The sequence below is a fragment of the Dendropsophus ebraccatus genome, chromosome 3, assembly GCF_027789765.1.
Source record: "Dendropsophus ebraccatus isolate aDenEbr1 chromosome 3, aDenEbr1.pat, whole genome shotgun sequence".
Classification (NCBI taxonomy): Eukaryota; Metazoa; Chordata; class Amphibia; order Anura; family Hylidae; genus Dendropsophus; species Dendropsophus ebraccatus.
In genome coordinates, this window is record NC_091456.1 from 136049431 (window position 1) to 136072396 (window position 22966).

The window sequence follows — 22966 nt, forward strand, 5'->3', positions numbered from 1 at the left end:
TGCGTATTTGCTGCGTATCTCAGCAGTAAATACGCTGCGTATATGGTGTGTGTGTTTATACCCTTTGGGTATAAACGCATTTTTTTTAATGTACTCAAACATGCGATCAACCACAGTATTTGTGTACGCTAAAAAAAGAAGGCATTTTTATCTGTTTTTTTTTTATTATGGAATGGAAAAACTGATCAAAATGGAGGCACACAAACTCTTCCTTTTTTCTCATCCATTTTGCAAAAAAACTAATGGGGAAAAAAGATGGACTGCAATAACAGTGTGAACCCAGTCTAAAACAGCTTGGCTACAAAGCTATGCTAGGGTAGGATTTTGCGCAAAAAAAATGAGCAACCGAGAGCAACTGAGCCATTTTCCCTTTTCACCATGTTTGATAAATCTCCCCCCAAGTTTGATAAATCTCCCCCTCCTATGTGTTTAGATTTTTAAGATTTACATCAGTAGCTTCTCACTTAACTCAGCAGACAAAGCCGAATCCCCAATAAAATGTGAAAAAAATTAAGTATTTCTTGTGTATATCACTCAATGCTACTGATTTCATGGGGGTACAAAATGGCCTGAGGGGGTATGAATTGGCCTAGGCTGAAATATACCCCGGGGTATAAAATAGCCTAGACCAAAATATACCCGGGGGATAATCTAGCCTAGGCCATTTTAACCCCGGGTATAGTCTGGGCTGGGGGTATACTCTGGCCTGTCACACCAGAATTCTAGGCGGTCCCCGGGTACTGTCCTCCTTTCCCATGGACCTTGAAACCATCAGCTAACTACTGCAGAAAGTTCGGGAATATTTGAGTTCGATCGAACCTAGTATTTTCCGAGGTTCGATCAACTCTAGTGGTGACTCGGACAGTCTGATTCTGTGAAAGGAGGTTTAGAAAACATTGAGGCTACCAGTGGCCCTGCACAATTGTATCTTGTACAGTTGTTTTATTTAAATCATAGACACTAGACCATGTTTATGTACATGAGATATTCATGGATCATCAGCTATAAAAGATAATGCAACAGCTCACTGCTAATGGCAAGACATAAACCCAATAAGATAAGAAAATCACTAAAAGCAGCCCGCCAACTGCTAAAGAAAATCTCCATAAAAATAACAGGGCTCTTGACATATCATTTGCAAATAGTGTGTAACATCCGACCAGCCAGGACCCAGCTGCAAGTGCAGAGATTGGTCAACTCCCAGCAGTTTAATCCCTTAGGTGTTCACGATCAGTAACCACTGTGGCATCAAAGTGATTTCACTGAGGAAGGGGGCTGCCACTGTTTTCCACTGGCAACCGCAAATAGTCATGGGTCACTGGGGGCATCTGAGGGGAATATCGAAGGCATTCAGGCCTGCCATGTCTGTAGGCCTATACATTGGCTGTCACTTATTAAAGCGACTCTGTACCCACAATCTGACCCCCCTAAAACTGCTTGTACCTTTGGATAGCTGCTTTTAATCCAAGATCTGTCCTGGGGTCCGTTTTGCAGGTGATGCAGTTATTGTTCTAAAGAACAACGTTTAAACTGGCAGCCCTGTGCCAAACGGGAGTATCTGTGCTCAAACTATGCACCACCCCTCCCTCCCTCCTCCCCACCCTCCTCATCATTAGGAACTCTCCAGGCAGATTGCCTCCTATTCCCCACCTGTGTCAGCCCGGCACATGGGCTGGATCGTTAAGGACCTGTGCAATGTTCAGCATGGAGAAAATGTTCCAGTGGCAATCCTAATGATGAAGAGGGTGGGGAGGAGGGACAGAGGGGTGGTGCAAAGTTAGGGCACAGATACTCCTGTTTGGAACGGGCTGCAAGTTTAAAAGTTGTTTTTTAGGACAATAACTGCATCACCTGCCGATCTTGGATGAAAAGCAGCTATCCAAAGGCACAAGTGGTTTAGGGGGGTCAGATTGTGGGTACAGAGTCGCTTTAATACTGGGTAGAGAAGAGCGGACCTCGAGCATGCTTGGGTTCCTACGAGCCCGAGTGTACGGCATTTGTTTACCGGTGGATGCAGCACTAAGGAATCCTGGAAAACATTGATACAGTCGATGAACCTGAACATGCTTGAGGTTCTCTCATATCTAATAAAGAGTATACCAAACCATTATACAAAAGGTCATAAGATCACATTCTGACATTCCCGAGAGGGGTTAAATCTATGGAAAAAGTAAAATAAAACAACCTTACTATATAAAGTAGTAGTTTTTATTTTGTAAAATTAAAAAAAAATATATAAACTAAAACAAGCCACACACATGTATAATATCGCTACAATCGTAATCACCTTATTGTACTGTAATCACCCACAATACAGAGAAATGGCGAGATGCATAAATTTGCCTGCCCCCAAAACTGATGCAATTTGTGCCAAGTAACTTGCTATCATGAATGGCACCACATTTTTAATATGTTTTAGAGACTTTTTCACCCTGTATGAATTTGGTGAAAATGTCAGTTAGCTTAAAGAAGAACTACATCCAAATGAAAAAAAGAAGAAGGGCAGGGGTGAAAGGAACATATACAAGTGACACTTACCTGTCCTGGTGCCCCCTCACTGTCATCCATTGGTTATTACAATTTTCACACTTTATTATGTGAAAACAAGACTGTAATTTCTAATGATGAAACTCAGTGGTGTTATTATAACTGCACTTTACAGTAGTCCCAAGGCCACAGAAGGAATAGTATTCTCATGAATTGATGAAGCCTGATAAGACTAAGGATAGCAGAAGTTAGTAAACTACTGACGTACATTTTGTTCATATATCTAATCGGCCTATGTAGTTGTTGGCCACCTATTGATAAGAAAAGTCAAATACTAACACCTTCCTAATCTCACACATATCTTCTTCAATAACTACTCATTCTAAACATGTGATTGTTGTAATTCCCTAACAGGTGACATGTAAACTTCTGGCATAATGGGAGCTTTTCAGGAAGTGACTATTGTGATTGAGTCACTAAGTGACTGAGGCCAGATCTTCAGTGCACTCTCCAACTACAAGCTCATATAAGCATCTTTGTAATGTATCTTATCTGAATAAAATGCCTTGTCACTTATCAGATAATATAATAAACTTATCAGATATATAAATAGGAGAGACAGAAAGAGAAAGAGAAGAGAGGAGTGGCTGGAGAGAGACAGAGGCAGATGGGAAAGACATTCAGAGACTGAAGAAGTTTGGGGTGAGTATTAGATCTTACCCTTGTACTGGATTTACAGTTTACACTGCTCTGTACTGTTCTACAATGTCCATGCTGTTGCTGCTTCTGAGTGTGCTGTAGACATATAGAGGAGTAAGATACCATCTTCTGCATGTACAATTTATGGGATACATGGTAAAGGCATGGCTCAATCTAACAGCACAGGGAAGATTTTTTCCTTCCATTCAACTGGTGCCAGAAAGTGCCAGAGATTTGTAATTTACTTTGTAAATCTCAAGTTTTCCAGTACTTATCACCTGCTGTATGTCCTGTATCCTGCAAATGGTATTATTTCCAGTCTGGCAAGCAGGAGAGGTTTTCTATGGGGATTTGATACTACTGTGGACAGTTCTTGACATGGACAGAGGTGGCAGCAGAGAAGACTGTGTCATATTGAAGAGAGTACACCACTTCCTGTAGGACACACAGCAGCTGATAAGTACTGGAAGGCTTAAGATTTTCTTAACTGAAGTAAATAACAAATCTTTGGCACTAGTTAAAAGAATCTTTTGTGAACTACCCCTTTAAGAGGGGAAGATGCTATATAAGGGTACATAAAGGCCAGATATAGTGCTTTAACTCATATACAGTATATATCAGTGATTTTCAACCAGTGTGCTGTGGCACACTAGTGTGCTGCGACACATGGTCGGGTATGTTGCAGGGAAAGTTCCCCAAACTATGGTACTCCTGTGAAACAGGAGAAAACAATGGGGGGGAGAGAAACCTGGGGATGGGGGAGAAACAGGGGAGAGAAGCAGGGGGAGAGAAGTTTGGTAAAGAGAAGCACAGGAGAGAAGCAGGGGGGAGAAGTATGGTGGAGAGAAGCACAGGAGAGAAGTAGGGGGGGGAAAGTATGGTGGAGAGAGACACATTGGCGTAAGTCAAAATATTCTTTCTTCTCTTTAGACATATATAATCAGCAGAAACAGAATGAACTTAAAGGGGTTATCCAGCACTACAAAAACATGGCCACTTTTCCCCCTACTGTTGTCTCCAGTTCAGGTGCAGTTTGCAATTAAGCTCCATTTACTTCAATGGAACTGAGTTTCAAAACCCCGCCCAATCTGGAGCCAACAGTAGGGGGAAAGTGGCCATGTTTTTGTAGCGCTGGATAACCCCTTTAAGCAGCCTTATCGTGAAAAGTCACCTGAAATTACTGGCACTCTCTAAGTAAACCTCCCACACTTTAAAAGTTTTATTAGGTCGCACGATAAACAATTATGCAGCTTGTACTCTTGTATATTTCTATGAGTTGAAGCTTCTTTCTCCTTGTTCCAAGCTCTTGATCAGCATTGCTATAATGTCTGCCACTCACTTTTTACTATTTGGTTTACTATCTGTACTTTTTACCGAATTGTCTAATGGGTGGGAACTTTATTGCTAAATGAGGTGTGAATACTAGACTAGATGTAGGCACAGCGAGTTGCATGTGGTTGTTTGTGAGTGTACCCTGTGACTATGAGATATTGCAGCTCGCTTATTCATCCTCTTACTTATTACCATTCAGAATCAGAGCATTACCCTTACAGGTAGTGGATGACATCACATCAGACCATGGGTTGATCTCAGAGGACACACCTTTCTTCGCTGTTACTTATTTGCATTGCCTGTGATACTTAACCTTTAAGGCAAATATATTAAGGCCATTGTAAAAGTCACAAGTGTAAGTTCAACAGGATTACATTAACACAATGTGCTGTATCTCAGACTTGGTTGTTACAAGGTCACACTGTGTAAACACTGGTGAGTGCTGAGAGCCAGTCTGGTCTCCTTCATCTCCTCAGGAAAGTGTGTAAGTGTCCACAGGGACAATAGTGATAGATGGAATGGATTTGTAATGGATGTGATAGATGGAATCTGCTCTATCCTTCTTTCAGGTGGTGCCATTACACATTAAAATGTACCTTTCATGATGTACGCTGAACTGATTGGTGTGAAATCCATCCTGTTGCTGGAAATTTGGGTAACAATAGATATGACCACACTGGGTCGCTTCTGTGCATGATCCCCATTCTGATCCAATATGGTTGGCGCATGGAACCGACCAAGCTTTGTCATATTCATGGGTACCTGAACTTCTAGCTCAGTATGGATTTTACACTGATCAGGTCAACGTACATCATGATAGGTACGCTTTAAATCCCTTTAAAAATTATTGGATTCAACTGAGTTTTGTCTAATGTACTGTAAATAGGCACTTATGGAACAAGGCTATCTTATCGAACATCCCAAAAATGAGCGAAATATGGAAATGCTGGTTTGACTGGAGACATGTCTTTGCATTAAAGAGGTATATCCATCTGGTACACTTATGACATATCCACAGGATATTCCATCAGTGTCCCCTAGATGCAAGTCCTACCTTTGGGACCCACCTCCATCTTCAAAATGAGGACTACCCTGCCCCCTACAACCCATTCATGGCTGCTAGAGGTGGTCAGGAAACTGAAAACAGCCACAAAGCAGCGAGTTACACAATAGACTTCAATCAACTTTAATAGGACCGGCATAGCCTGTGCGTTACTTTGTTTCCCAAAGTCTTCACAAATAGAGGGAGTTGGGAAGTCTTTGATAGCAAAACCCTGGACTTTATTGGTGTAAACAGTTTGATCACATCTATATTTTATACATGTCACCCTTTAAAACCTGCTGTCGATTGCTAATTGAATACATGGTAATATAATCCAAATGATATAAACAGAATTTTTGGGCACCATGCCACACTTGCATTAAGTTGCTATAGTCGTTTTTTCTGTGTTCATGCCTATTCTAGGACGTGTTAGTTGATCCTTATATATCTTTCCCTACTTCACCTGTCATGATACAATTAATTACTTTTAAAAATGACTTTCCTAGTGTTACATTCAGAGACTCCATAGTCCCACAGCAAATTAGCAATGTCTCCCGTGCTACCCATAGACAGCAATTATATGCAGCAGTAATTTAATGAATTCTTCATATTGTATTTAGACCTGTGAAATAGCATCCATGCTTACATGATATACTAATATACCGTGCACGATTTTATCAGATTTTTGTTCTCTGTAGGTATGTACATGCTCATAATGACTTTATCTATCAATCTGTGACAGGTGACTATACCGAATTTCCACAGCAATTTATAGATAAACATCTACATCTTCGTCTTTGTTTGCATTAATTGTTAGAACCTATTTATGGAATTAAGTTTACATAGAATGGTAGTTATATCCATGGAGATGAAGGTATAGCCAAGGTGCACAAATCCCCTATGATTATTTACGACTGCCATGAACACCGCTATAATTAGTGGTACTAATGCCGTTTATAATCCAAGATTCTCTAAGGAAATGTTCCAGCTTTTGTATTTGCATAATTGATGTGCAGTTACACTATCTGATTTTCCAGGGTTCACTACACTGCACTTATCCAGGGTTAGTCACGTTTACAAGTGTTATACAGCAGTGTAGTAATAGGGGTTGGAGAGGTTTCTGCCGAACCCAGACCTCGTGCATGAGGGAAGCTCAGAGACTCCTCTACCACGTGTAGTGACAGCATTGCCATGTTGTATATATACTCAGTGTCTAAGATTATCTGTGAAGTCTTTGGGATACAAGTTTGTTGCAGTATTGTTTTTATGTCTCCACCATAGAGTCGTCTATATATTGGTGAGTCTTCAATTTGGAGGAGACTAGAATAAAACTGGAAGAAAGCTAATTTACAACTCCGACCATATCTAAAAATCCCAGGTGGGGGGTGGGGGGCTACCTAAAAAAGAAGCTATGGTTTCCCGATTCACACGTGCCCATCCACAGCGCCACCAGCTCTCTGTTGGCCTACTGTCCTCAGTTTATGCTGGTTTCTTGCATCATCATGTCCCAGTGGGAAGTACCCACTCAGCCAATCAGTGAATTTTGCGACTGAGATTTTTACATTCTTCCGAAGTTCTTCTTTAATAAGAATCATTCCCACAGCCGACTGTAAACTAATATACTGTAATATAAGTATAATCAGTAGGGATTGCCATCTCATCCCATCACTGAGATACCAATTGTGGTACCCAGTCCTTGCACAGAATTGGCTGTGAATTGGTGGTCGCTCTACATAAAGTTAGTGAGAGCTATAGATATTGCAAAGCACACTTTGACTGTACTGGCAAGTAACCAAAAACACTTTTCTGCCATGAATAGTTTTCTAGGCTCCGTTCTTGAAAAGGAGACCCCCTGCCAATTAGACTTTTATCCTTTTAATATTCTATAAAAGTCTATTATAGCTTAGATGTGCGAGAGATCTTTGTTACGTGTCATTTCTATTGCTTAAAGAGGTTATCCAGTTTCATAAACTAGCATTATAAAATTGCATTTAATATCAATGGGATTATCCAGTTAATAATATTAATGGTTTATGCTTAGGATATCAACAATATTAGATCAGCTGGGAGGCCAAGTTCTGGCTGTATGAAGGAGCTGTGCTGTTCATGCGAGCTTAGCAGATTCCTCACTTTTTCCAGTGCTCATCATCCATGCATCACTGTTCTTTTAGTAGCAGGAGTTTGAGGTAGTGCAGTGTTGTCCTATTTAATTGTACAAGGCAAGTGTCTAAGTGCTGGTAAACACTGAAGAGCTCCAATGCTTGCACCCCTTCAAATGGCTAACCAGCAAGGATGCCAGGAGCTAGCCCCCTGCTGATCCCTGCAATAGGCCATCAGTTTTATTAAGCTGGATAACCCCTTTAATTGCATTTAATTTTGCATTTTTATAATGCAAAAACATAATTGGTAATCACACAGCTAGGACTAACCCCTATTTTAAGTCTATAAGGCCATTTCTCTCACCTAGACAAAGGATGGGGACAGGGGCGCACGCATGGTGTGCAAAAATGGGTCAGCCACCAGACTGCTCATAGGGGGCTGACATTGAGATGGATAAGTGGAGGATTCTGGCAGGTTCTGCAGATGGGAGCTGTAGCCTGGGACAGATGATAAAAAGAAGGAAAGTGAAACACTGTCATCATTTGTATTGGCTGCACTGCCTGTGCAGAGCTGCTATCTACCAATATATGGTCACAGTATAGGGAAATAGTGGTCTTGGCATAGTATAGCATTTTATTCAGTAACAGCATTGTAGGGTGGCATTTGGGGCAGTCATGGCGTGGTGGTTTTGGTAATATTAGTCTTGGTATACTTTATTTGCCAGCATTAACGCACTGTAATCTACAGTAGATTGGTATCAGAAGTGTAAGATCTAATGAGGGGCATCAGATGTTCCAAGAATTACCTGATCAGGCAACATAACTAGTTTTACTACGTCTATATATTGTCTACTATCAAAGCAAAATTACAGACCAATGATTGTGTTACGATTGGTGTAAACAGGGATCACAGCTTTATTGCACAGTAATCTTGTCTCGCATAAGGCATTAGTTGTAACTGTTCATTGCTTGGCTTCTGAATGACTGCTTGTATCTACAGCCGTTGTCAGTAACTACTGTTTGGACACCTCTCAGTAGTGCATGGCTGCTAGGTACAATGATTGGTCAGGCAGATGGGCTGGACTGACAGGATGGACGAGTTTCTAGAGGTGACATCACAGATCCCCGAAGCTTGTTAGCAGCATTGTATGGACTGTTTATGTCTCTGGTCTGAAGGAATGCAGACATTTTTTTTAACAGCAAAGTTTCTCTTTGTCTTTATATCACCAAACCTTAAGTTGTCTTTCTAGTTTGGCAGTAATGTTCTTGTATCTTGATAAGCGCCCTGATCTCTACCCATAAAACCAGAACTGACATTGTAGAACTAAGTGATTGCTTCATATCTATATACAGTGGGGGACAGAGGACAGTGGCGATCTGTCCCCTTTTATGTGCTGTTTGACATCACCTCACTGCTGACCACCTGTAAAAGGGAATCTCCTCCGCCATCCAATACTTATAATAATTGTGTATATCTTCCACTTTATTGATTGCTAACGCTACATAACCTGTGGAGTCCACATACCTGTGCCAGATGTCACCACTTATTTATATGAACATAAGACCAATCTATAGTAGGTCATCTGTTTCCATTGACCCTGTCTATGATCTTTATCTCTTTGTATACAGTATATACATTAAATAGTTACATAGTTTATAAGGTCAACCTATAACCCTACTGTGTTGATCCAGAAGATGACTAAAAACCCTCATGAGGCAGATGCCAATTGTGCCATCACAAGGATAAAAATCTCTTCCCAACTTCACTATGGCAATCAGAAAAATAACCTATTCACATTCTGTCCACAATTGCGGATCTGCAATTATGGACTAAAAATAGGGTCAATGTATTTCAACGGCCCCATTCACACCTCCGTGGATGTATACAGGGCCCTGATCTGTGCCACAAAATAGGATAGTCCCTAGTGCGGGCTAAAATTCCTCCACTGACACACCAATAGTACTCTGTGGGAGCTGTATTTTTGTGGATGCAATCCGCAAAGTATACGAATCCGCAAATAGTCACTAGTTTATTATTACGTACACTTTTTAATTTTTGCGGATGAGCAAAAATTATAGATGCAATACGAATGGAATTTTGCAGATTGGGGATGAAAAATTGTGGACTCAAATTGAAAAATATACTGACGTGTGAATACACCCTTAGGCTATGTTCTCACTACGGATGAGACCGGCCGTTCCGTGACTCCGGCCGGGTCACGGAACGGCCGGTCTCAGCCCGGATGATCTTTCTTCCGTGGAGCTCTTATGCGGGCATATCAGCACGCACCCGCATCAGAGCTTCCCATAGCCCACAGTAAAGCAAGCGGCCGGAGCCGCTCGCTTCACTGGGTGAACTTACAGGTCCTTCTGTGGACGGAATTCATTGAAATCCGTCCGGTTGTTTGCGCCGCCGCATGGGAACCGTCCGGAGCGTATACGATGTGTGTACGCTCCGGCCGGGATCCCATTGCAAACAATGGTATGTTCCACCCCGCAAATCTACGGCTGTAGTTCTGCAGCGAGAACTATGGCCGTAGATTTACGTAGTGTGAACATAGCCTCAATGTGAAAAATATAATGATGTGTGGATGTCCTATCCTATCAAATCCCAATGTCCTATCACATCAAATCTAGTGCCCATAATTTGTAATATTATATTTTTCGAGAAAAGCATCCAGTCCTCCCTTTAATTTATGTAATGAGTCAGCCATGACAACATCAACTGCTCTTACAGTAAAGAATCTGCGTCAATGCTGATGGTGAAACCTTCTTTCCTCTAGACCTAGAGGATGTCCCCTTGTCATGGTTATAGGCCTAGATGTAAAAAGTACTGTGAAAAAGTTATAGGCAGGTGTAGAAGAATTTCAGAAAAGTAAAAATGCAGCAAAATGTAAAGTGAATAACACAATGACAGAAGAGAATCTAAATTAAATCAATATTTGGGTGACCGCCCTTTGTCTACACAACAGCATCAGTTCTTGTAGGTACAAAGCGTATAAAAGAACTTGGCAGAAACCTTATCCCATCATCTTGGAGAATAAACCACAGGTCTTGTATGGATGTAGTCTTGCTCAAGTTTCTACATGTATTCCCAGACAGACTGGATGATGATAAGATGGGGGCTCTGTGGGGTCCATATCATCACTTCCAGGACTCCTTGTACTTCTTTAAACTAAGGACAGTTCATGAAAACATTGGCTGTATGTTTGCGGTCAGTGTCCTGCTGTAGAATAACTCTTTGGAGCCAATGGCAGGCAGCATTTTTCATCACCTGCCTAAGACCTTTACACAGTACTGTACATGTGCCTGGATAGACCCATAGCAACCTGAATGAAGGCATGAACAAAAAAGAAAAATTAGGTTCCCTTAATGGCAATATGTCTCAGATGCTGTGCATGGTAAAGTAATCTGAGAAGCATCGTACTAATATATCAATGTTTGTCTACTCAGTTGAATGGATTTAGTATAATGATGGGATTTGACTTATCACTTGGTTGTGTCTCCAATTACAAACTCATATGTGAACTGTTAATTCCAATCTCCTGTACGTGTGAATGAAGTTGAGCTGGTTAATCATTAGTGTCCCCGGTTGACATAGTGATATAGTACAGTATTGTTTGTTCTGCTCGCCTTACAAGCCTCCGCTTCAGTTTGTTTTGCAGTGTTTAGCCAGTGCTGTGCTGCCCTTATACCTCTTTCAATCCACCTTCGCTGATCCTTTAAGGTTCATCCCTAGGTACAGCATGTGACACTGAAAAAATGGATATACTGATATAATGGATATACTCTGAAATTACATGAATTAACATTAAATTACATAAATTAAAATCACTGCCCAACCCCTCTGTTCTGGGAGAGATAGAGAGCCAGAGCTCTCTGGCTGAGGCTTGACCCTCTCCATAGAGGACACAGGAACCCTTAGCCACGCCAAATGTTTCTGTGTATGGGAAGGATGGGGGCTAGATGGGTGTTAATTATTGAAGGTATATGGGGACCTTAAGATCACTGCAGAGATTTTCTTGGGGCTACAATCACTATTGAATCTGACTATGGGGTATGTTGGGGTCATATAATTCAAGTTTATTGGGTGGGGGATGATTGAGGGGTATTCCATATGGGCAGAAAATTTAGACCCCATCCTTGAGAACTTCCTACATGCTTAACCTCAACTATAGACAAGCTCTATAGACCTAAAGGAGAAGAGTCCGGCGATTCATAAAATCCTGCAGCCAGGAAAATTGATTACAAGTATTAACTTACCTCTCTCCGTGCCCGCGGTGAGCGGCTGGAGTGGCATTTTACCCTGAGTTATGATGACGTTGTGTTACCTCTATAAGGTATTACATCCCCCACAGAAGTAATACTTCTAGTGAAGAGTACCTCTACAATATGGCATTTCATCACATATTTGCACAAAGCTCTGCTTATACTACATTCAGACACATTATTATTTCACTTTATTGAAAAGCATAATCTATTAGGCTGGGTTCACACTACATTTTCCATTTAACATTTACGTTTTGGACACTTGAAAGGGATAATAAAGGATATGTTAACAAATATCTGAATGTGTTTCCCATTGACTTACATTATAAAAATAAATAAATAAAAATAAGGATTGCAATGTATACTTTTTGTGTTCACAAGTGTGGTTATCTGTGTGGTTTTTGCTGTCTGTTTTAAAGAAAAAAACAGATGGTAAAATACAGTTGTATTATGCCATCCATTAGGATCTGTTTTCCATTGACTTGACATTATAAAGAGTTTGAAACAGATGCGTGTTTTAGAATCTTCTCTAGTGCAGCACTTGATGGAAGAAGTCGCATTTATTTTCTGTAATATGGGAATGATTGTGGAAGAAAAACATCTCTTTGAGTCCATATCCATACAGAGGGAGATTAGGGCCCATAGACTTCTGTGGCTGCTGTATTATGGCGCTATAGGTCTTTATGGTTATATGAGTGAGCGCAGGATTTCATTTCATAACAGCATAGAAATTGTATAGTCCCTTTTTCCCCTATCCTAGTCTATACAATAACTTCCTACTAGAGTCACCTTTTAACCCTCTGTGTGATCATATTGTTACCGTCCTGCAGAAAAGAATAAAACATAGTAACCGTCTGAAAGCTGCCCGTCAGCTTCCCTGGCATCCCAGCCATCCCAGCCACTGATGTAACAGCCACTCCCTGTAGGCCAGTGTAATGTGAGAGGGGAGGTGTCTCCCAGTGACTCACTGCTCCATCCTGTGTGCAGCACTTGTCAGGTCTGTTCTCTCTCCTTGTCCATGCTGCGGGACAGGTGCTGCTAGTCCTGAGAGGTAAGAAAAGCTGTCTACCTTCTATTGTACTTATAGCTATTGCCTTATGGATATTTATTGTAAGTGTGATATCTTACCCTCTAAGGACAGGTGTAAGAGAGGGATTGTGGGAGTATACTAGTATCTATCTGAGAAATACAGTGTAACTAAGTAAGGTCTCGTTACTATTGCTGCAAGTGTCAATAATGTTTTTCTTTAAACAAAGACTGTAGTCAAGTATATACTTTGTATGTACTTTATGGTGAGTTCAAATGTTAGATTTTAGATGTGTTTCTCCATCCGACCACATGTGGTTAATGCCCCCCCCCCCCCCCCCCAGGCACTCCCCAATAGCTTTGTTGCAGAAGATAATCCCAGAAGTGAGCTTCTTGTCTAGTGGAATTTCGTGTTTGATACTGTGGTTTCAGAGTATCCATGTCATGTAATCCCATTATATGTGATGTTGCAATTCACAGAAAGTGGTAATTGTTGTGGCAATGGATGGCTGTATTCAAACTATTTATTATTTTTGCATTTTTTGATTTGATTGGTGAAATCCCATGAGTTCCCCAATGAAAATACAATGTGAACACAAGCAAATAACTGTGGCTAGCTCTTCATAGAGCAGGTGTATCCAGTTTCTGGCCAGGGATGGTGAGCATTCCACTAGTTCTCCTCTCCTCCCATATTACTTGTTGTATTTCACTCATCATTCAGGAACCTCCTCTTCTTCCTGAGCGGACAGCAGATAATTTATAGCTCATGTGTGATATGTGTCTGGGCTTGGCGTCATTTTGGCATCTGGATCACTGCTCATTATAAACGGATAGCCTTGAGACAAGAGATAATCTCCTTTAGTAAAATATTAATGGCTCTGAGGACAGGATGAGGTTTTTCCTACCGGCAGGTGTGAATTTTGAATGAATGGTCCAATTTGAATGTACTTTTACTTTTTCTCTTTTTATTTGCCTACTTGGGCTAGGAATATCTATACCTGTCAGACAGCAAAAGCTAATGAGTGACTGATCCAAAAGGAGCATTTGTATGTTTTTCCACTAAATCTTTCTCCCCCCCCCCCAGGCCACACTACCTTTTGCACCACTATTTGTAAGCCAAAACCAAGGGTGGAAACTAGAGAGAGAAAATCTGTAATGAAAAGATTAGTGTCTCCTCTATGTTTTGCATCCCCTCCTGGTTTTAGCTACAAATACAAAATACAGATTGAAGTAGTTAAAGTGACCTTAAAGAGATGCTTCCTTCCAGAAACAGCGCCACCCTTTTCCTGAGTTTAAGTGCGGTATTGCAGCTCAGTTCAATTTAATTTTCAATTTCAAAGTTCAAATTTTAATCTGCTAGATCGGCGCACGTTTACTGGGCCTATTACATGGCCCGATAATCGTTTAACAAGGGCTGCAAGGACATTGTTACCGATGTCCTTGTAGCCCTTGCTTTAAATATATACTTTATCTATCTACGCTCCAGGGCTCCTCCTGCGGTCCGCTTCTCCTCGGGTTCTTTGCGCTCTAGCTTCAGAGCGGCCTGTCAGCTGACAGGCTGCTCAGCCATTCACAGGCCGGGACCGCCGCGAGAAGCTAGAGCGCGCAGGACCCGGGGAGAAGCGGACCGCAGGAGAAGCCCTGGAGCGTGGATAGGTAATATATATCGTCAGTCGCTGGCAGCGCAGAGCTATTACATGTAGCGATGCGAGGTCAGCGCCCGACAAATATAGGTTCTAAACTATATCAACGAACAGCCAATGATCGTTGTCAGCGGCTGATTGTTGTATTTATTACACGGAGCGTAAATGGGCCAAATCGATTATCGTTCGGTGTAATAGCACCCTTAGGGTGCGTTCACACGTACAGGATCTGCAGCATATTTGATGGTGCAAATTTGAAACTGCAGATTTGCTTTGAATCTTCAACTTCATATCTGCACCATCAAATCTGCTGCAGATCCTGTACGTTTGAACCCACCCTTCAGGAGAATTCTTATAACCTCATGAAACTTAAAGTGAAAAATAATACAACACTGAAAACTTGGATGAAAAAAATAATTGTCAGGGTCACTTCACTGAAATAACACACAAACTAGAACTTAACTGCAATACCACACACAAACTGATGACAAAAGTGGAGCTGTTTTTAGATGAAAACAACTGATTCTGGATAGTCTCTTTAAAAATGTGTGCAGTGAGGTCATAGAAAGTTACATTGAAAAGTGCAGCCAACTTTTAGGCATATATTTACTCACTAAAGTCTTTGTTCATGTTTGCATATATGTCTAGATACATGTACATTCATTAGCCTAAGAACTGGCAGCAGTTTAAAATGTAGCAATAAGTTGGGTCTGTTCTTTTCAGAAATGTGTCACATTGTGTTGCAGTATACATGTATACAGTATATAACACGTGAGACCATGGAATCAGTTGTATCTAGGAAATGGCGTCCTCCAGAGACCATTTCCAGCTCCCCAAGAGCCTTTTTTCCACTGTGGCTCCATTCTGTAATGTCATTTATTATCTCCAACCTAGCATGTGACAACAGGATTATGGCTTTCGGTAAAAACGGGATGATTTTATTTAGTGTGCACTCCCCAAAATTGCCACATGGCATTGGGATTATTGTGCGAAGAATAAGTTTCATTTTATTTATTTTATTATTTTTATACCTTTCTCCCCTTGGCACCATGTCCATCTTTGGCAAAAAAAAAACCAAACAAAACAAAACAGGGGAATGTGATATATGACTTCAAATTGACAAATTGTTAAAGTTCGATAACAATTTCTCAAATGCTCAGTATTTGACTCCCGGTAGCTGTAAAAGTTAAATGCCACCCTAGGGCTGCCAAGAAAACATGGATACAGCCTATAGGACTCATAGGGCTGCATCTAACTTCTGGGAGTCAAATGCTGCACGTTCAGTCTCGGAAAACTGAACCCAAACAGTTCGGTAGGTCTGCTGTATCCCTATGAATCGTGAGAACAGGTGTTCTGGAGTCCCCTGTGTAATGGAGCAGTATTGTGTATGCATGACCATCATTCTATTCACTGTCTATAGAACTCACAAAGATGGCCATGGGTGGCTCTTCTAGTGATGGGATGGGGAACCTTCGGTTTTGCTTTGGCTGTCCAGGCACAATGGGAATTGTAGTTTTGCAACAGCTGGAGGGCCAACTGTTTCCCATCCCTGTTCTAGTGTATTAGTAAGGTACAATTTATTCCATATGTCCAGTTATGACATAGTTTGTTCCATTGGGAAGTCAGCAGACACCTTTGTGTGTATTTAGGCTGCTTACACTTGGGGTGTTGGCGTTGTTACTACATACAACCTGAGGTAAGTAATGTTGTGGTTACTAAGGAGTGAGAGGTCTGGTCGTAAGCTTCCAGCTATGAGTCAGTGAATGTTCTTTACAGAGGGAGAAGCTATAATATTTTTAAAGGTTTCATGCTGCTAGAACTAAGGGCAGCATAAAACACTCACAGTCTCTCTGTACATTCTGCAGAGGAATCCTAGTTATAAAGCCAGTCGGGAACTAGGTTTCAGATCATTGTGGCCGGACATGGTGGCTTCTCCCCCACTCTATCGGCCTTGGTTGATCAGTCTCTCCCTATTTGGGTATAGGGTAAGACCAATTAATAAGGGCCTAATGCACAGTGGGAGCCTGCTGGTATTCAGGCAGCATGCGACAGGTTCCCTTTGTTGGTAATATCTACAGATATTCTATCTATCTATCTATCTATCTATCTATCTATCTATCTATCTATCTATCTATCTGTAGCCATGTTATTGCTATCTGAAAGGGCAATTTCTTTTCTGTACATGTACACATTGGTATTCTGTCTGTTATGTATTACTGACGTCAATGTGTGGCACGTGATGTAGATTACACGTGCAGTCAGCTGAACAGGATATAGTTCTCTGTAATGCTGCACCCATATTCTCAAAAATACTCAATGCAATAATGTCTGTGTAAGGATACCTTCACGTTGGATTTTCCCTAGAACATTGTGTCTTGACATAGTATATTTTCAATATTTGTTGAAACGTTGGGTCATTTAGCCTGATCTTTCCGTTGAGTAGAAAAGAACTGTGAGAAGAGGGAACCTGTATAGGACCATGAACAGACATTACTGCACCAGAGGGTTCTTGAATAACATGCCTTATTTTTGGTATTTTTTTTGTTTTGGAGAATATGATGGGTCCTGCACTGGTTACCATCCTCTGTTTAGGTTTTTCCAGGGAAACCCCACTGATGTCCTCTCCACAGGATTGGTCATCAATAGTTGACATCCAGCGCCTCCAATGAGTAACAAGTTTGCTTAACCCTGGCCCCAAATCTAAATACTGCAACACAGCTCCAATTCACTTCATTGGCTTCTGGCTCCATATACTGTGCTTATTTCTGGCACTGGACCTGTGCGTGAAATCTATTCAGCAGGAGCACCTGGTGTCAATACCCTGCTGATCAGTTATTAATGGACAATCCTGTGAGAGGGTATAAATGCTTTCCCTGGAAAAAACCCTTTAAGTTACAATATTATTTAACGCCTTAAGGACCGGGCCTGAAATGGCCTTAAGGACCTATTATCACTTTTGTGTTTATGTTTTTTCCTTTTATAGGGGGAGGGGCTTTGGAGAATTCTTTAGAACTTTTATTGTTTTTTTTTTTTTACACTTAAGTCCCCTTTATTACATTTGATTTCATACACTGATCACTGCTATGCCAAAGCATAGCAGGGATCAGTGTTATCTGTGATCTTCTGATAGAGACTGCCTGTGGCTTGTGGCAGACTGTATCAGACGATCAGGCTGCACAGAGGTAAGGAGTATATCTCCCGCAGTCAGGCCATGCGATCGGGACCCCCGCAGCATCTCCTGTTGGTAAGTGACAGGAGATGCTCCTGTCACTTACACTTAAAAGATCGCTGTGTTTTTAAGGGGATAATGCCGGGTGGCCGTGCGATCACAGTGGCCTGTCATTAACAGTGGGGGCCCGGAAGCTGATTGCAGCTGGTCCCCACCTGCTAGAAATGGGAGCTAAGCTCTTCAGTTTGCTTCATAGCGCGGCCCCCACGGCAGGGTGTACATTTACGCCTTTTTGCGTTAAGGCCCAGTCTGCGGGGGTGTAAATGTATGCCCCTGGTCATTAGGGGTTAAAAGGGGTTTTCTAAACTGGACAACCTCTTTAGCTATAAATACAAGTATGTGTGCAATCACACAGCACTGTACTTTGGAGGTATATATATTAGGTCTTCTGAAGTCCATGCCAATGTATGCCTATAAAGTGGAGGCTTATCTCCCATAGGCTCTACACCTACTAAACGTAAAGTGTCACTGTCGCTAATGACTTTCAAAATCTAAATCAACAGTAGATGTGATTTTCTGACTGTTTCCTGTTTTTTAGAAAAAAAAAACTCTCACAAAAAAGGAAGTGCCATGTTTTCCATTATAACTAAAAAAATATATATATTGATTGTATATTGCAAACTTGCTTTACATTACATCTATTGTTGATTTAGAATGTTAGTAATGCTTTGTCAGTAGAGTATACAACGCTTATTCTATATCTGCAATTTTTATCTTTCTATGTTCTTGCATTCCTTTGCTATAAGCCCACAAGGAGTCTCAGTAGTCCTCTCCATTATATTCTTGAGCTAAGTACTCCTCTCTATGCAGCCACACGCCTGGTTTGTAAAGCGGTGAAATACAAAGGAGTAGAAAGCTACAAATGACAGATTTGGAATCAGCATCTTTTATCCATCTTATAGATGACTATAGTTTGGGTTTTTGAGGAGGGTGGGTTGGGGGTGACAGAGTCCCTTAAGGTTTACACTCTTTGGTGTTTGTGTGTGTGTATGTGTATATATATTAATTTTATTTTTTTATGTATGCCTCTGTACAAAATTGCACTGCAATCTAGTCTATACAGTAAATGTAAGGTAACAATGTATATTGGCCCAAATTTTTACCTTTATTGGGTTTATGGGGACCTATGGATATGTTCGATACCAGGCTTTTCCAGGTGTACACTATTGTAGTGGGAGACTAGAGTTTAGAGTGGTTGTAACACATGAACAATCCATTTTTTTTATATGATTCCATATCTTATTGCCAGAAGTACATACTATTGTTATTACTGTTGTTACTCTCACTGAAAAGCATTTGCAAACCTCACTTGCCGTTCACTGTTTATATAAGGACAGGAGAGTAAAGCCAGAAGATGTCCATACAGCCCAATCCTGCTTAACTGGACCAACCAGTTTCCTACACATGTGCAGCATTGTTCTCCTGCCACACATCTCATATCTGATCACATTTCTTCACTTTGTAAAGTAAAATCCTATAGAAGAAAATAACAACTAATCCCATCTAAGGCTATGTTCACACTACGTAAAACTATGGCCATAGTTCTCGACGCAGAACTACGGACGTAGTTTTGAGGGGTGGAACATAGCCTTATTTTCAATGGGATCCCGGCCGGAGCGTACACACATCGTATACGCTTCGGCCAGGATCCCATGCGGCGCAGGAAAAAACTAACATGTCACTGATATGACATTCACTGAATTCCGGACGCAGAAAGACCTGTCAGTTCACACAGTGAAGCAAGAGGCTCCGGCCGCTTGCTTCACTGTGGGCTATGGGAAGCTCTGATGCGGGCGCGCGCTGATGCTCCCGCATCAGAACTCCACGGCCGGAAAGATCACCCGGCCGGTACTTAAGTACCGGCCTGGATGATCAGGGCTGAGACCGGCCGTTCCGTGACCTGGCCGGGGTCACGGAACGGCCGGGTGTTCACGTAGTGTGAACATAGCCTAATAATAGTTAGAGATGTGACGCTATATAAAAACTACATTGTCATTTTAATGTGTATAGTGAACTATATTCGTTATTGGCTCTTATGTTACAGTCTCTCAATGGCTCTGGTGCGTGAAGGGGCTTAAAGTGTCACAGTAGACACTAGAATTGTAATTGCCAATGAGTAGGTTGGGGCCCTTTAACAGATTATGCATTGGGGCCAAGCAGCTTCAGGTTACTCCTTTACACAAATGGGTCACGCTGTTTTGTCCCAACATTTAATAAAGAGTTTACAATATATGTTCAAACACTGCTGCTTGTAACTCCTGTTTCTTTATATATATACAGTTTGCGAAAAGTGGTTTTATAATAAAGCTAGGCTGACACTGCATTTTTGCTGTATGTTTAATATGTACGATAAAAGGGATAAAAAACGAAACAAAAAAAGAATCTTGTTGTTCTATGCCAGACTACAGAATCTATTTTCCATTGACTTACATTATAAAAAAGGATTTTTTTTTTATGTACACAAAAAAGTGGTTGCCCCCGTTTTTCTGTATGATAAAATTAAACATCCTGAAGCAAAAACAGTGAAATGGATGGGATGAACCCAACCTAATTGTAAAATAGTTGTTTTCAAAATACTTGTAGTTCATAAGTGTTTCACCTAAAATGAAAAAAGGCACTAATGAAGTCCTTGATATGGATTTTACACAGGATGTTCAGATGCTGGCAGGGGCACCAGAACCAGTGCTGATATCTGAGATCGGTGCTAGTTTACTGATCCTTCATATGGCTTGATTAATTGTACAGCCTTTAACGTCATCCTTGTGGTCTGCACCTCACCTTGCTCAGGGCGATGTGCAGCCGATAGCAAATATTTAATTGGCCGCATGCAAAGTGCGATCGGCTGATGAAAGAGCGTTTTTTAGTTCATCCAGTGATTGTTGGACTGATTATTGGGAATGAACTTTCCTATAAACAGAACTGCCACATAGATGTGCACCCCATAAAAAGTAAATTCAAAATATAGTACATACATAATGCATATAGTACAATAATAAAGTATATGTACTAGAAGCCAATACACTGTCCAAAAGTAGATAGATGCGCTCACGAATAATGCTAAGTAAAGCACAAGTGCTTAAACTGATACAATCCTAGGCTGGGTTCACACTATGTATATTTGAGGCTGTATTTGTGAGGCTGTATAGCAACCAAAACCAGGAGTGGATTGAAAACACAGAAAGGCTCTGTTCACATAATGTTGTAATTGAGTGGATGGCCATCATTTAATGGCAAATATTTGCTGTTATTTTAAAACAACGGCTGTGGTATTGAAATAATGGCCGTTATTTACTGTTATATGGCGGCCATCCACTCAATTTCAACATTGTGTGAACAGATCCTTTCTGTGTTTCCAATCCACTCCTGGTTTTGGTTGCTATGAGGACCTGACATGAGGACCAAATACAGCCTGAAATATACATAGTGTGAACCCAGCCCTAAAGTGCAAATCACATGCAAATGCAAGAATAAAACTAGAAAAACAAATCACCAAAAAATCTTGTCCAGTGATTTTGGAGAGAAAAAGAAATGGGTTATAGACCCGCAGTCTCCGAATTGTTGTGTATATACTTTTTGTGGGGTGCATGATGTATGTGAATGTCCTTTGCTTTAGTGTTATTTGTTAGATAGCTTGCGGGACACTGAGTGGCACCCCCTACTCTCTGGATTAGGTAGAGCCCCCTATTCTGTGTTTGTTTTCATTGTCAGGGATATGAGAACAGTGCATGTACACTCTCGTGAGTGCTGCAACCCCAAATAACTTAAACTGGGGTGCTGCAGCTCAGTTTGGCTGACCCTGGAAATCCTGAAGGTCGGACCTCCATGGAACATTTATTGATGGCTTATGAGGTGTGTTCCTAGAAAGCTTCTATTATTATATTTTTCTTTTTATGTTTGAATGCCACATTGACATTTAAGTGTTAAACTATGTAGCAGTACGGCGTTACTATAGTTTAACTTGTAACTTTGTGTTTGCTAAGCATGTATAACTGCTGTATACCGGGGGAAGGAATGTGAACTATTTACTTGTGGGAAGATTCCAATATAAAGTATGCTGAGAATATGTCAAGTTTGCTGCAGGTTATCTATGGTATGGCTACATTTTCGATGTAAAAAGGTCAGTTTTCTATACTCAAGGACAGAAACAGTGCATGCATAATCACACAATTGCACAGTGGTACTGTAGGCAGGAGGGCACGTTGCCATATTCAAAAAAGAATCTTGCTTCCTACTGTGTTATACTGTGTATTCTGTGTTAATACTGCTGGCTTTCAATTACTACTGGACTAAAGGTCCCCACACATTTTAGGCAAAAGTCAGATGAACCCACCAATTTCCGTGAGTATGGCCAATTGTGTATAGTGTTTGGCGGCCTCTCAACTCTCCCTTGACAGACGATCATGGTAGTCAGAAGGTTCAGTCGTGTTGGACTTCAACCCCCTGAGCCTATTGTTACCGGTGGCAGAGCTGTCTGGCTGTGACTTAAGGGCCTTTTATATGGGCCGATTATCAGCCAGGAGTTTTGCCAGAAATGTTCCTCTGGCCAATAGTCAGCCTTTGTAAACTTGACAGCAATCGGCTAAGGATGGGGAAAACGACCAATTATTGACCAATCGTCTGTTTGCCAACGATCTTCTATGTTTGGAACCTGCCTTAAAATTTATCTTTATCAGCTGCACATCGTCCTGTGTAAACAGGGGTTTGTGCGGCCAAGAAAGATAAAGAGAAACTGACAGCACAGATATGTATATATCCATGCTGTCTTTTTTTCACACAAGCAGCACTATATACTTACCAGTCACGCTGGTTGTGATTTGGCATCTGGATCACGAGTCCTCCGGCTGCTTCTGTAACTTCAGGCCGCTGCCACCTCCTCCAGAATGATCGACAGCCTGAGAAGTCGGGACTTGAAGATACAGCTGGCACAAGGACCGGAGAGCCAGATACTGGATCAAAAGCAGCGTGGCTGCTGCTTGTGATCTATAATATAGCTGTGCTGTCAGTTCTCAGGGATGCATGAATAATACAGGGATCAATCATGCAGCCCATATGCTCGATTTCTCATGACGTGTAAAGGCACAGCAAATCGTGCTGATCGGTGCTCGTTTGTGCCCCCCACAGCTGAGAAATCTAAAATAAA

The 22966-nt window shown here is 41.3% G+C and overlaps 1 protein-coding gene across 2 annotated transcripts in view; it reads left to right on the forward strand.

Moving 5' to 3' along the window:
• Positions 1 to 3166: 3166 nt before the first annotated feature.
• ELOVL7 (ELOVL fatty acid elongase 7) overlaps positions 3167 to 22966 on the forward strand; it is a 33788-nt gene continuing 13988 nt past the window's right edge. Inside the window, exon 1 of one of the 2 annotated variants that reach the window (XM_069964610.1) lies at positions 3167 to 3189. The gene's annotated coding sequence lies outside the window, so the exon portion shown is untranslated. Of the gene's footprint in view, positions 3190 to 12900; positions 12980 to 22966 lie in introns of those variants that run through there. The other variant, XM_069964609.1, reaches the window with a different exon arrangement.